The 15,072-nt window shown below is 36.3% G+C and overlaps 1 long non-coding RNA gene across 1 annotated transcript in view; it reads left to right on the plus strand.

The window, feature by feature from the left end:
• The window catches only part of LOC125964401 (uncharacterized), a 315,305-nt gene that overhangs the window by 214,084 nt on the left and 86,149 nt on the right, over positions 1 to 15,072 (plus strand). The gene's annotated exons all lie outside the window — the stretch shown is intronic.

Raw genomic sequence — 15,072 nt, forward strand, 5'->3', positions numbered from 1 at the left:
TCCATACTGTTCTCCATAGTGGCTGTACCAATTCACATTCCCACCAGCAGTGCAAGAGTGTTCCCTTTTCTCCACACCCTCTCCAGAATTTATTGTTTCTAGATTTTTTGATGATGGCCATTCTGACTGGTGTGAGATGATATCTCATTGTAGTTTTGATTTGCATTTCTCTAATGATTAATGATGTTGAGCATTCTTTCATGTGTTTGTTGGCAGTCTGTATATCTTCTTTGGAGAAATGTCTATTTAGGTCTTCTGCCCATTTTTGGATTGGGTTGTTTGTTTTATTGTTATTGAGCTGCATGTGCTGCTTATAAATTTTGGAGATTAATCCATTGTCAGTTGCTTCATTTGCAAATATTTTCTCCCATTCTGAGGGTTGTCCTTTTGGTCTTGTTTATGGTTTCCTTTGCTGTGCAAAAGCTTTGAAGTTTCATTAGGTCCCATTTGTTTATTTTTGTTTTTATTTCCATTTCTCTAGGAGGTGGGTCAAAAAGGATCTTGCTGTGATTTGTGTCGAAGAGTGTTCTGCCTATGTTTTCCTTTAAGAGTTTTATAGTGTCTGGCCTTACATTTAGGTCTTTAATCCATTTTGTGCTTATTTTTGTGTATGGTGTTAGGGAGTGATCTACTCTCATAGTTTTACATGTACCTGTCCAGTTTTCCCAGCACAACTTATTGAAGAGGCTGTCCTTTCTCCACTGTATATTCCTGCCTCCTTTATCAAAGATAAGGTGACCATATGTGCATGGGTTTATCTCTGGGCTTTCTATCCTGTTCCATTGATCTATATTTCTGTTTTTGTGCCAGTACCATACTGTCTTGATTACTGTAGCTTTGTAGTATAGTCTGAAGTCAGGGAGCCTGATTCCTCCAGCTCTGTTGTTTGTTCTCCAGATTGCTTTGGCTATTCGGGGTCTTTTGTGCTTCCTATACAAATTGTGAAATTTTTTGTTCTAGTCCTGTGAAAAATGCCAGTGGTAGTTTGATAGGGATTGCATTGAATCTGTAGATTGCTTTGGGTAGTAGAGTCATTTTCACAATGTTGATTCTTCGCACCCAAGAACATGGTATATCTCTCCATCTATTTGTATCATCTTTAATTTCTTTCATCAGTGTCTTATAATTTTCTGCATACAGGTCTTTTGTCTCCATAGGTAGGTTTATTCCTAGATATTTTATTCTTTTTGTTGCAGTGGTAAATGGGAGTGTTTTCTTGATTTCACTTTCAGATTTTTCATCATTAGTATATAGGAATGCAAGAGATTTCTGTGCATTAATTTTGTATCCTGCTACTTTACCAAATTCATTGATTAGCTCTAGTAGTTTTCTGGTAGTATCTTTAGGATTCTCTATGTATAGTATCATGTCATCTGCAAACAGTGACAGCTTTACTTCTTCTTTTCCGATTTGGATTCCTTTTATTTCCTTTTCTTCTCTGATTGCTGTGGCTAAAACTTCCAAAACTATGTTGAATAACAGTGGTGAGAGTGGGCAACCTTGTCTTGTTCCTGATTTTAGTGGAAATGCTTTCAGGTTTTTACCATTGAGGACAATGTTGGCTGTGGGTTTGTCATATATGGCCTTTATTATGTTGAGGAAAGTTCCCTCTATGCCTACTTTCTGCAGGGTTTTTATCATAAATGGGTGTTGAATTTTGTCGAAAGCTTTCTCTGCGTCTATTGAGATGATCATATGGTTTTTCTCCTTCAAAATGTTAATATGGTTTATCACATTGATTGCTTTGCGTATATTGAAGAATCCTTGCATTCCCTGTGTCCCCTACATCAGCAGGCAGACTCTCAACCACTGTGCCACCAGGGAAGCCCAGAAGATTTTTAATCACAGTTTCAATTTCATTACCTGGATTGGTCTGTTCATAATTTCTGTTTCTTCCTGGTTCAGTCTGTAAAAGTTATACCTTTCTAAGAATTTGTCCATTTCTTCCAGGTTGGCCATTTTATTGGCATCGAGTTGCTTATAGTAGTCTCTTATTTGTATTTCTGTGGTGTCTGTTGTAACATCTCATTTTTCTTTTCTAATTATATTGATTTGAGTCCTCTCTCTCTTTTTCTTGATAGTGTGGCTAAAAGTTTATCAAATTTTTTTATCTTCTCAGAGAACCATCTTTTAATTTTATTTATCTTTGCTACTGTTTTCTTTGTTTCTACTTCATTTATTTCTGCTGATCTTTATGATTTCTTTCCTGCTGCTAACTTTGGGTTTTGTTTGTTCCTCTTTCTACTGTTCTTTTAGGTGTAAGGTTAGATTGTTTATTTGAAGTTTTTCTTGTTCGTTGAGTAGGATTGTATTGCTATAAAATTCCCTCTGAGAACTGCTTTTGCTGCATTCCATAGGTTTTGGATCATAATATTTTCATTGTCATTTTTCTCTAGGTATTTTTTGATTTCTTCTTTGATTTCCTCAGTGATCTCTCGGTTATATAGTAGCGTAGTGTTTAGCTTCCATGTGTTTTTGGTTTTTACATTTTTTTCCCGTAATTTATTTCTAATCTCATAGCATTGTTGTTGAATAGATGCTTGATATGATTTCAATTTTCTTAAATTTACGGAGGTTTGATTTGTTCCCAAGATGTGATCTATCCTGGAGAATGTTCTGTGTGCACTTGGGAAGAAAGTGTAATTTGCTGTTTACAGACGGAATGCCCTATAAGTGCCCTATAAATCTATCTGGTCTATTGTGTCATTTAAAGCTTGTGTTTCCTTATTAATTTTCTGTCTCAATGATTTGTCCATTGGTGTAAGCAAGATGTTAATGTTCCCGACTATTATTGTGTTACTGTCAACTTCCCCTTTCATGGTTGTTAGCATTTGACTTATGTATTGAGGTGCTCCTATGTTGAGTGCATAAACATTTATAATTGTTATATCTTCTTCTTGGATTGATCCCGTGATCATTATGTAGTGTCCTTCCTTGTGTTTTGTAGCACTGTTTATTTTAAAGTCTATCTTATCTGATATGAGTATTGCTACTCCAGCTTTCTTTTGATTTCCATTTGCATGGAATATCTTTTTCCATCCTCTCACTTTCACTCTGTACCCACTTCCCTAGGTCTGAAGTGGGTCTCTTGTAGACCGTATCTTCTTCTTGTATCCATTCAGCCAGTCTGTGTCTTTTGGTTGGAGCATTTAATCCATTCACATATAAGGTAATTATCGATATGTATGTTCCTATTATCATTTTCTTAATTGTTTTGGGTTTGTTTTTGTAGGTTCTTTTCTTCTCTTGTGTTTCCCATTTAGAGAAGTTCCTTTAGCATTTGTTGTAGAGCTGGTTTGGTCGTGCTGAATTCTCTTAGCTTTTGCTTGTCTTTAAAGCTTTTGATTTCTCCATTGACTCTGAATAAGATCCTTGATGGGTAGAGTAATCTTGGTTGTAGCTTATTCCCTTTCATCACTTTAAATACATCATGCCATTGCCTTCTGGCTTGCAGAGTTTCTGCTGAGAAATCAGCTGTTAGACTTACGGGAGTTTCCTTGTATGATGTTTGTTGTTTTTCCCTTGTTGCTTTTAATAATTTTTCTTTGTGTTTAAGTTTTGTCAGTTTGATTACTATGTATCTTAGCATGTTGCTCCTTGGGTTTATCCTTCCTGGGACTCTCTGCACTTCCTGGACTTTGGTGGCTATTTCCTTTACCATGTTAAGGAAGGTTTTGACTATAATCTCTTGAAATATTTTCTTGGGTCCTTTCTCTCTCTCTTCTCCTTCTGGGACCCCTATAATGTGAATGTTGGTGCATTTGATATTGTCCCAGAGGTCTCTTCAGCTGTCTTCATTTCTCTTTTCTCTGTTTTCTTTATTCTGTTCCATGGCAGTGATTTCCACCATTCTGTCTTCCAGGTCACTTATCCGTTCTTCTGCCTCAATTATTCTGCTCTTGATTCCTTCTAGTGTATTTTTCATTTCATTTATTGTATTGTTCATCTATGTTTGTTATTTATTTCTTCTAGGTCTTTGTGAAACATTTCTTGCATCTTCTTAATCTTTGCCTCCGGTTTTTTTCCGAGGTCCTGGATCATCTTCACTATCATTATTGTGAATTATTTTTCTGGAAGATTGCCTATCTCCACTTCATTTAGTTATTTTTCTGGGGTTTTATCTTGTTCCTTCATCTGGGACATAGTCCTCTGCCTTTTCATTTTGTCTATCTTTCTGTGATTGTGGTGTTTGTTCTGCAGCCTGCAGGACTGTAGTTCTTGCTTCTGCTGTCTGCCCTCTGGTGGATGAAGCTCTCTGAGAGGCTTGTGCAAGTCTCCTGAGGGAGGGAATGGTGGTGGGTAGAGCTGGGTGTTGCTCTGGTGGGCAGAGCTCAGTAAAACTTTAATCCGCTTGTCTGCTGATGTGAGGGGCTGAGTTCCCTCCCTGTGGTTGTTTGGCCTGAGGAGACCCAGTACTGTAGCCTACAGGCTCTTTGGTGGGGCTAATGGTGGATTCTGGGAGGTCTCATGCCAAGGAGTATTTCCCAGAACTTCTGCTGCTAGTGTCCTTGTCCCTGCGGTGAGCTACAGTTGCCCCCTACCTCTGCAGAAGATGCTCCAACACTAGCAGGTAGGTCTGGTTCAGTCTCCTATGGGGTCACTGCTCCTTCCTCCTGGGTCCTGGTGCACACACTACTTTGTGTGTGCCCTCCAAGAGTGGAGTCTCTGTTTCCTTCAGTCCTATTGAAGTCCTGCAGTCAAATCCCACTAGCTTTCTAAGTCTGATTCTCTGTAATTCCTCCTCCCATTGCCAGACCCCCAGGTTGGGAAGTCTGACGTCAGGCTCAGAACCTTCACTGCAGTGGGTGGACTTCTGTGGTATAATTGTTCTCCAGTTTGTGATTTGCCCACCCAGTGGTTATGGGATTTGATTTTATCAAGATTGCGCCCCTCCTTCCATCTCATTTAGGCTTCTCTTTTGTCTTTTGAGGATTTTCTATGTATAGTATCATGTCAAGAGCAAAGAGTGGCAGTTTTACTTTTCCAATTTGGATTCTTTTTATTTCTGTTTCTTCTCTGATTGCTGTGTCTAGGACTTCCAAAACTATGTTGAATACAAGTGATGACAATGGGTGCTTCAAGTATTTTTAAGCTCTGTTTTCACATATACTCACTTTAAGATTGTTGTGTCTTCTTGGTGAATTGACTCTTCTTCATTTTGTAATGTTCATCTTTGTCCTTAGTAATTTTCTTTGTTGCAAGGTGAACTCTATCTGATATTAACCTAAACACTCTGCTTTCCTTTGAGTGTGTATGGCATGCATGGTATCTCTTTCCCCATCCTTGTACTTTTAACTTACCTCTGTCATTACAGTTGAAGTAAATTTCTTGTAGATAGCATATAGTTGGATCATTTTAAAAAATCATTCTTCCAACGTCTCTCCTTGACATTTACATGTACTCTGGCTATGTGCATTTAATGTAATTTTATTTGTTTGGAATTTTGTCTGTCACTTTATTTTGTTCAATTCCTCTGTTTCCCCTTCATTACCTCCTATTGGGTTATTCTGAACATGTTTTTTACTATTCCATTTAAATGTGTCTATTATATTTTGACTATTTTTATTTTTATAATTTTTTTAGTGGGTGCCCTAGGGATTACAGTATAAATACTTAATTTTTACTGTCTACTTAGAATAAATATTTTACTATTTAACATGGAATATAGAAACCTTACTATAGTAAAGATAAAGACTTTATCTCCCCCCCCCCATGTTGGAGTTATTCTTTGTGTTACACCTACATATTAAAAACCTTTTCAAACCATGTTGTAATTTTTTTTGCTTTCAACTTTTATTCATATTTGAAAGAATTCAATAGAAGGATAGTCTGTTTACCCAGATACATGCCATTTGTTCTCATTTCTTTTTTGATGCTACAAGTACATTTCTGGTATCCTATCCCTTAGGCCTGAAATGAATTCTTTAGCAAGTGTTTTAAAGCAGGTCATATGGCAACAAAATCTTAGTTTTTCTTTACTTCCCATTTATTCCTGATGGATATTTTTGATGTATATAGAATTCTGGGTTGATAGTTCATCTTTTTCAGCACTTTAAAAACATTGTTTCACTTCCTTCTGATCACCACTATTTCTGATGTGAACTCTGAAGCCACTTGAATCCTTATTCCCCTATCATTATTCTGTCACTTTTCTTTGATTGTATTCAAGGTTTTTTTCTTTGCCTTCAGTAATTATGATGTATACGATTGTGGATTTGTTTTTATCCTGTTGTGGTGTACTATGATTCTGGAATCTGTAGCTTTACGTCTTTCGCTAAATTTAGGAAGTTTTCAGTCATTATTTCATCAAAAATTTTTTTTGCATTATACTCTATCTTGTCTCCTTATCAGGTTTCAATAACACAAATGTTTTACTTTTTGGTAAGGTCCAACAGTCCCTATGACTGTTCCTTTCTTATAATGTTTTTATGTTTGTTTTCAGATTTAATACTTTTTACTGATCTATTTTCAAAGTTCAGTGATTCTTTCTTCTGTCATATCCATCTGCTATTGAGCCCATCAATTGGGTGTTTTATATGTTATTGTAATTTTCAGTTCTAAAATTCCTCTTTGTTTCTCCTTTATTTCTTTTATTTCTTTGCTGAGACTTTCTATTTGCTTAAAGGTTTCATCCTTACCTCTTGGAGTATGATTATAATAGGTGATTTAAAGTGTTTGTTATATTATTTCAACATTTGTCTCATCCCTGTGTTGTTGTCTGATGATTCACTTTTCTCAAGCAAGTTGAGATTTTCCTGATCCTTACATGCCAAGTAGTTTTTGATTGTATCTTGGATATTTTGAATACTGTTACTGGATTTTAGGTCTAATTTTAATCCTACATAAAATGTTGACGTTTTTGTTTTGCGGACTCTTGACCTAATTCAGTTTAAGCCACAGGTTCCACCCAGTCTCTGTGGATGGCAGTTTCAATATAAGTTCTGTTCTTAAAGATTTTTCAGTGTTATTTGGATTTGTCTTTGGTGTTTGTCACCCATTGGCCAATCTGGAACTTGAGCAATGGTCTTTATGTTAAGTTTTCAGGTTTTTGGTGTCCTGAATAGCATCAGATTCAAATGTGAAAAGCTCAAGATTAAGCCTCATTCATAAAGAGCTTTTTGGATTTCTCTCCCCTTGGGCTCCCCTTTCCCTGGCCCCACCGTTTCCACAGTTTCTTCTGGTTCTCTGAGACTTCGCTTTTTGGTTCTGTCACTAGAAAGCTGGTACTTCATTTACTCTGCTCTGTACTTTTCATGACTGTGCCCATTTCTTGCAATGACAGGAAAGAAAACAATAAAGGAAGTTCTCCCCATGCACATTCCTCAGATAGTAGAGGAAGGTTCTTTTCCATCAGAGTTTTAGGCTACTGCAAACCTCCATATGTACCACTGTCATTGCTGCCACTTAAGTTCCAGAGAATAGGGAGAAGAGGGAAAAATAAAAATATGGGAAAATTTCTTCACTCTCTCTGAGAATTAAGAGACTCCTTTTCTTTTCTTTGTACCAGAATTGGAGAGCTTCTTTTAGCGTCTTCCCTGTCTGTGCCCGTGTCCACTTCATGTTCAAATTGTGTTGCGTTCAGACGGGTAGTTACTATTAGGGGAGAATAAGGTAAATTCACTGCCAGTTTGAAGGTACTTCTATTTTGGCATTCTTCCCCAATGTGCCTGGTACTATTTACTTTTCAGAGCCTGAAGATGTTCCATGCATTCTGTTTAAGTTTTATAGCTGCATTCAGAGAAAAAGACAGGATGAAGTGTGTTTATTCCATCTTAACTAGAATTGAAAGTCTCTATCCTATTTAATTAAATATTGACATAAGAATGAAAAGAATCTTCCAAGAAAAGATGCACTGTGGCCATTTAAAAATTGAATACAACCAGTCAACCAGTTTCAGGCCATTGTGAATGTTTCAGTTTTAGTATGTTGGAGGGAACAAAGTCAAGTATCGCAGGATATACTTCAAGGAAGAAACTTAAATATAGCCATTCCCTATTTATCTGCTACCTCTTCTATTTGTAGAAAGCTCCAGATGGCTTCACTGTAGAGTATGAGAGTGAACTAAGATAAGGTAATGTCAGAACCCAAGCACAGGTCCTGCTAGAAATAATCAGAATGCTTTTCTAATCCTGGCATGAAAAATACATGTCCAAAGGTATAACAATGAGATTATGCCATATAATAATTCCTCAAAAATCACACAGCCTCATTGTTCGAGCACCAGAACTCAACCAGTATGTGAAGAAAGTTAGATGTTGAGGTAAACTCCAAGCTTTCTGTGTTTCTGCACAAGACTGTTTTCATGTTTCTCTCTTATTTCAGAGCTTATAGTGGCTCCCTATATCACTTTGACTAGATATCAAAGCCACTTCCTAACTCTCGGTGCCAGGTTCATTTCTCTCACCTCTTATAGTCCTCCTCAGAGGACTTTTATCAGTCTTGCTTTGTGTCTTTTCCTGTTTCATACACTGACTTAGCAACAACCTGATTCTTTAAAGAGATTATCCTATTAAATTAGTATTTTAAGTATAGTTTACTTATTTAATAGACTGACCATAAATAACAACAAACTTTTTCATATAATTTTTATCCATTTCTGTGAATAATTTCATTTAATTTATTGGTAAGTCTACAAATATCTCTGATGGTTAACTTTCTTACTTCAAAGCACACAGATGCCAACAGATGTGACTTTTTGCTTTTTCCAAATTCATATCTGAATATTTGCTACATGCCTTTGAATTTCTTTCCATTCCTTGGTGAGAGAGTATTGGGAGGAGGAACCCATATTAATTAATATTAATCTTCATATTAATATACACATTCATTTTTTGCTTCTTTTCTCCAATTTTAGTGAAAGAGATAACACTCATCCTTTCCAAGGCTACTTCTTCAACATTAGCTATGAATTCCATTTCCTCTTATCAGGAGCCTTAGTTAATCATTTGCTGCCTTTCTCCTACTCTTAATCTCTCTCTCCCTCTCCATTGGCTCTACCTGCTCAGGTATAGAGGCTGCTTAAAAATATTTTCCTTCTACACAGTTACTGGTATCCCTTCAGTTACTGCTGTTTCTTTCACTGAGAATGTTGACATTTGCTGTTTTACATTCTAATTTCCTATAAATTTAAAAATCCATTGCCACCTGGCTTCCTCTACAATCAAGCAATTAGAAATGGCTCTTGCCAAAATCACTGATAATCAATAATCACATTTTTTTTCCAGTTTTTATACTCTAAAGCTTGGTTGGTCACTCCTTACTATTATAAACTCATTTCTATGAACTTATATGTTACCATAGTCTCTTGGTTTTCCCCTGGTCTGACTACTGTTTGTATACATTTTTGGCTCTACTTTTCCCAATTTAATAATAGTTTATTCCAGTCTCATGGCTTCAGGTACCATATATGCATGACTCTCAAATCTATATCTGTAGTCCATTACAAGGGAGGGGGAGGGGGGAGGGAGAGAGTGAGACATTTGGTTTTCTACTGGACATTACCCTTTGGCTATTCCATGGGCACTTCAAATTCAATGTGTTCATAACTGAGCTCATGCTCATCCTAATAGTATGTGCTTCGTCCTCTATTCATGATCTCAGTGAACCCTTACAATCGCACGTTGTTCAAAATCTGCTTTCTCTCATACCTCCACGGTTAATCAGCAACCAAATCCTAACAATTCTATTTTTAATTATCTTTTGACTCTTTTTCTTAATCCCATGGCTATTTTCTTTGTCCGGGCCTCTACAATTTCTTCTTTAAATTACAGTATTAGTCTCCTTACTGGCCTTCTGGTCTCTAGTCTTGATCTTCTTCAGTCCATTGGCCACATTGCAGCCTTAGTGATTTTTCTAAACAGAAAAGTGGATCGTATAATTCCTTTGTTTAAAACCTTTCAATGACCTCCCCAAACATTCAGAATAAAATTATGGTTTCTTAGTGTAATATACAAGGCCTTCTCTGATCTAATACCACCATTTTCTTTAGGAAGCCTCCTTTGATTTGCCTTCATCCTTACCAACCCCTCTACCAGCCCCTCCCCACAATATGGACTAGGTGCTTATGTTTTACACTCCTACAGTATAACTCTCTGTGCCATCACAGCCCTCATCACATGGCATTGCCACTAACTATTTTTTTGTTGCCATTTAAATAATGCCTATGTATGATTAATCTTTATATCGCAATGTCCATGCTGGGACGTCAGTCCCTGGAACACTGGGATGTTTATTGAATGAATGTATGAAAGAATGAGTGAAAATTTTTGAAATCCAAATTGAAGAATTTAAACTCTTGAGCAGGGAAATGGCATGAAAATCACTGAAGAACGTTAGATGAATAGTAGATAAGGTAAAGATATCTGGAAGTGTGTAGAGATGGTGAGATAACTGATAACCACAAGGCTTTTTGTAACAGGTATGATGTCAAAAAGATCTAAAATGGTAGGTTGGGTGACATGCAAAATAACTAGTAATTCCTTTTAAACAAATTATTAAAGCCCTTGAATGAATTATGTCATTGGCCTCAGAAAAGATTACAGAATTAAATTGCCATATTCTCAAAGCAGTATGTATCCAAAATTTCATATATTATATATATATACACACATATGTAAACATATGTATACACACATATACATAATTTTTATATCATGAATTCAATATATTTTAATATATATCATAATTAACATTGGGATGCAAAGAAAACCAATTATATTTAAGCTGTATAAATCTTACGTAGTTGTAATTTGTTCAAAACAAGCTTCTTTCTATTATGTTTTAATTTTTCCCTATTGGGTCTTCTAGCTGAAGGGCTAGAAGTTGCCTGTTTGTTTTATCTGTGGTGTAAGCTCTGTTTTCTTTATATGTGCTTTCCAAATGCTGCCATGACTGTGCTTTTTTTTTTTTTTAACATCTTTATTGGGGTATAATTGCTTTACAATGGTGTGTTAGTTTCTGCTTTATAACAAAGTGAATCAGTCATACATAAACATATGTTCCCATATGTCTTCCCTCTTGTGTCTCCCTCCCTCCCACCCTCCCTATCCCACCCCTCCAGGCTGTCACAAAGCACTGAGCCAATATCCCTGTGCCATGCGGCTGCTTCCCACTAGCTATCTACCTTACTACGTTTGTTAGTGTGTATATGTCCATGACTCTCTCTCGCCCTGTCACAGCTCACCCTTCCCCCTCCCCATAACCTCAAGTCCGTTCTCTAGGAGGTCTGCGCATGACTGTGCTTTTAAAGTTAAACACCTTACTTATTTAGTTCATATCAATAGAAAGCTTAGAATAACTAAACTCCTTATGAAGTCAAGTTCAGAAAACTAGTATTTATTTTCTTTAAACAGCCTAGAAATGCAATATGTCATTTTGTTGCAGGTGTAAATTTGAACAATATGATATCTATTTTCAAAGTCTATTATGCTTCAAACAATTTTAAATATTTCAAAAACTATGGATTTTACTGTTCTAAATTAAATAAGTACCACAAAAATTTTTTACCAGTATTTGTGCCAATAGGAAACAATAGGTATTTCCTATCACTCTCCAATTCTCATTGGTTAGTTTAGAAGCTACTTTTTAATCTTTATTTTGGTTAGAGATACTCTAGCATGTGATTTTAAAAAATAGATTTAACTTAAGCAAAAGAAGCTTCTTTTATGTTAACCTATTTATTTCGCTTTTCAACTGTTAAAGTGCTTTCCCTCCTTCTTAATCCGTATAAAACTATTAAGATTTTTTTTTTTTTTTTGTGGTACGCGGGCCTCTCACTGTTGTGGCCTCTCCTGTTGCGGAGCACAGGCTCCGGACGCGCAGGCTCAGCGGCCATGGCTCACGGGTTCAGCCGCTCCGCGGCATGTGAGATCTTCCCGGACCGGGGCACGAACCCGTCCCCTGCATTGGCAGGCGGACTGTCAACCACTGCGCCACCAGGGAAGCCCAAAACTATTAAGATTTTTTAAATGGCCCATATTCTATCTGCAGGCTGATTATTTAGTTCAGTAAGCAATAAAAAGCATTAACAGTCTAATATAATCCCAAGAGTTCCCTAGTAGGAAATGAACACGACATTCTTGTTAATGATTTTGACTAACCAGTCTTTACAGTGATGTTGGATTTTTGTGGTTACCACTTTATTTTATAAACAATATCTACATGACTTTCAAAGGCAAATAAGAATTTGAACTTTATTTTACCTATTACATCATGATGAATTATTTTCTTCTTCTAAGAGAAGTAATATTCCTCTGAATATTTTTAGTATCATGTTGTTAAACTATAAACTTGCTATTGAATTACTCTAGAAAAACTTTTCTTAAAACTGTTTTGTTTTAAAGCACACATACAGAAAAACACACAAATGTATGGTTTAATGGATTCTTTTAAGGCGCTACACCATTTTAACAACTACCCAGACCAAGAACTAGAATTTTACCACTTACTGCAGAAGCTCCTCAGTTGCCAGCTGCCGGTCGTAGACCCTTCCCTCTTCCAAAAGTAACTACTCTTTTGAGTTTTATAGTCACCATTTCCTTATAGTTTTATCACTGAAGTGTTCATCCTTGACATTATAGTTTAATCTTGCACAATAAAAAAAATTAAGATTTTAATAAAGTCTCATTTAATCTACATGTTCTTTCATCTTTTCTTTATAATTTATAAAGAAATTTATAATTTCTTTATTGAATAATAATTTATTTGTTGAATAACTCTGGGAAACATTGACTGCAATTCTATAAATTCTTCTGCTCTGCATATTCCCTGAAACTTAGTAGCTGGATTCAGAGGCTTGATCAGACTCAGGTTTGCTACTTTTGTGTTTTCTTTCATCAAGAGGCACTTAATGCTGTTTTTCCCTCTTTTCCTGATATTACCTGCTGTTGATGCTCAGTGCCTAGACCTATTCATTTACTGGGGGTTGCAAACAGTGATATTCTAGTTCTATCATTCCTTATTCAAATATTAGGTGTATACAATAGATACTTTCCCTGACCTATTTGGTTACCTAGTAGAACAGTTCATACAGGAGTCAGGATAAATGCTTGATTCTTTTCCTTCAGTTGTCAGTTTTCAAGATAATGAGTTGACTCCCTATTACCCTCAGAAAATGACCTATTAATATATTTAAAAAAATATTTTAAACTCATAGATTAAAACATCTTTATTTCAATTGAAATTATTCTTTTTGAAGCTCAAATTACTGCATCATTGGCCAGTGGGGGCCTCTTGAAGTTAGCACCTGAGTCCTTTGACATGGTCCTAATAGTCTTAATTTCTTCTTCATTCAATATAATGATGCTCCAGGTTCATCTTCCCCAGACCTGGAATGACTCATTTCTCTAAGAAGTGCTAGTTTCTCTTAGAAGTAAATAATATTTTAAGATCATTATCTGGGCACTACAGAAACGTAGTTATTTTTCTAGGCTTCTTCAGTAGAGAAAACTAGTATACTTTACACTCACACTCTTTCTCTCTCACTCACGCACACATATTCTACAGTACTGCATATGAATTCATATTGACATTTTCTATTCAAATTTAGGATTATAGATTTTTTTTATATGTAACCTCCTTTATGTTTTACATTCTTACTCCAAACTAAGAATCCTCTTTGTCAAAGACACAAGAGGACTTGAGGATATGGGGAGGGGGAAGGGTAAGCTATGACAAAGTGAGACAGTGGCATGGACATATATACATGACCAAACGTAAAATACATAGCTAGTGGGAAGCAGCTGCATAGCACAGGGAGATCAGCTCAGTGCTTTGTGACCACCTAGATGGGTGGGAGGGAGGGAGATGCAAGAGGGAAGAGATATGGGAACATATGTATATGTATAACTGGTTCACTTTGTTATAAAGCAGAAACTAACACACCATTGTAAAGCAATTATACTCCAATAAAGATGTTTAAAAAAAAAGACACAAGATGATAGAATTAGAATAACCTATAAATACTTTAGCCTTTGATATGCATTCTTTTGGGAACAACCAAAATAATAATCTCTCTTTAGGTATGTTACCATTTACGAATGTTCTAGGAAAGAACTGCGTTAAATTTGTCCTATGTTTCTTTGTCAAGTTCCTATAATTTTATTATTTGAGTTATTTTATATTTTAGCTCAAGGCAAATTTTGCCATCTTCCCATACAGCACCTTCTTTGGCCTTCTCACTCTTCAGTTTCTTCAATGTGTTAGCCCCAAGAGGTTTTTCTATAACCCTATAAGAAGCATTTCCTCTATAATGTCGTCACTTTAGGGTCTGTTTCCCAAATAAATATTGATTGGCACCTGTTGTATGCTTTACTGAGTACTGGATAGTCAAATAAATTCATTAGAAGTGAGTTATGTCACTGTGACCAGCAGGTGTTAAGCAAGTAGAAGAATTAAACGATTGTGAAATAAAATCCTTTGTTATAGCACAACTAGTGGCTTTTGTTTAACTCAGGAAAGAGAGAGTCCTATTCGTTGATAAAAAATAGACTTGTCATTGAGAAAAACACTATTGGAATACCCTTTTCCCCTGCAGTGGTGGGCTTTCCTAAATCTTTGCATTTCAGCATATTTATTTAATTTTTTGATGGACATGATTTGGTTGTATTATTCACAAAATAAAGAAAAATAAATAATGAAAGTAACAGGATCTTTACATTTGTTATTACAATTATCCAGAAGCATTCCCATCATAAAAGTTCTGCATAACAGTTGTGACCAATTGACTTCTATAGAGACAAAGACGTTATTTCCATTTTCTAACATAAGGACTGCTTTTCTTTATAAAAATCCAATTAACATCACTTTGACAATCAACACTGGACTGATGACTCTTGCAATTTAGATCTTCAGTTTTTTTGTTTTTTTGGTTTTTTTTTTGCGGTACGTGGGCCTCTCACTGTTGTGGCCTCTCCCGTTGCGAAGCACAGGCTCCGGACGCTCAGGCTCAGCGGCCATGGCTCACGGGCCTAGCCGCTCCGCGGCATGTGGGATCTTCCCGGACCGGGGCACGAACCGGTGTCCCCTGCATTGGCAGGCGGACTCTCAACCACTGCGCCACCAGGGAAGCCCATC

This window comes from Orcinus orca, chromosome 5 (assembly GCF_937001465.1).
Source record: "Orcinus orca chromosome 5, mOrcOrc1.1, whole genome shotgun sequence".
NCBI lineage: Eukaryota > Metazoa > Chordata > Mammalia > Artiodactyla > Delphinidae > Orcinus > Orcinus orca.